The following is a 1,270-nucleotide window of genomic DNA, read 5'->3' on the forward strand; positions in this document are numbered from 1 at the left end:
GTGGCTTTGTTATGCTGTTGGAGAAACACGTCAGTGTCCACTGAGGATGGAGATAAACTCACCCTACCAACCGGGAGAGAAGGGGAGGGGGAGGGGTGGGGCGGTTGGGCAAACCACATTTTTGCTTACATTCTAAAAGATTATCGGATCTTTGATTTTAACTACAGTCCTCACCAGACCAATAGAGCATCCATTAAAATTAATTATGTCTGTTCGTTTAATCATTAGGCAAGCCAGAACCTAGACTTAATTTGAGGTCTGAGATGGTGCATTATTAGTTCCGGGGAAATATGTTTAACTTGGCTTACAGAACATAAACCTGGTTATCCTTTAGGCTAGTGTTTATTGGCTTTACGGACTGTAGGCTACCTTCTCTGTCAACAGCTATTTTTTAATTGTACTTTTTTACCATGTCATAAAGCGAAGTGAATTAATTGGAAAACATTCAATGTTGTCTTTTTTCTCCCATAATGGAAAATATTTTGACTACTCATCTAATTTAACTGTATGAATTGGACTGTAGATTATGTTTTGCCTGACTGTGGTATATTATCAATACAGTTGAAAAATATAGCTTTTTTTGCATTATTGTAAATTGGTCAGTTTAAATACATATGTAGATATTCAGTGCATTTGTCAATGTCAGCATGAAGTGAAATCTCCTTACTAATTTCCCAGTCAAGCCCCATCCCCCTTTCCTCGATAGGATACCTGCCATCCGCCAAAATCTGTCAATCATCTGTCAGACTGTCTTGTCAGTTCACCAGTTCAATCAGAGACTCAATTCTTACTGGGTATTGACATGTGACAGTGCTCTCTGCTACTGGGAATTAAATGATAAAAGATGTTTTGATAAATGGAAGCTTCACTAATACTATCAGTTTGGAAGGTGGCATTCAGAGTCTGGTTCTATTGGGTTTGGGACCAAGGGATTGACTATTATCTGTCATCATGTCAAATGTCCCATGAGTTGGTCTCAGTAAGAGAGACGAGGGAGCATGACACAGAGTGATGTGTTCGCCAGAGGGAACAATATAGTGTATAGCCTACCTCTCCTTTCTGGAGAGGCCTCAATAATAGAATATACACACACATATACACACATATATACACACATACACACACACAAATGTGCATACATACACGCGCAAAAACACACACAGAAATGTGGATAGTGTCACCAAACACTGGAAGGAGAACAATAATGGCACACATAAAGTGTGTGTGTGTCCCAAAGTATACATTTTTGTGTGTAATGTGTAATATGTGT

This window comes from Esox lucius, chromosome 6 (assembly GCF_011004845.1).
Source record: "Esox lucius isolate fEsoLuc1 chromosome 6, fEsoLuc1.pri, whole genome shotgun sequence".
Taxonomy (NCBI): Eukaryota; Metazoa; Chordata; class Actinopteri; order Esociformes; family Esocidae; genus Esox; species Esox lucius.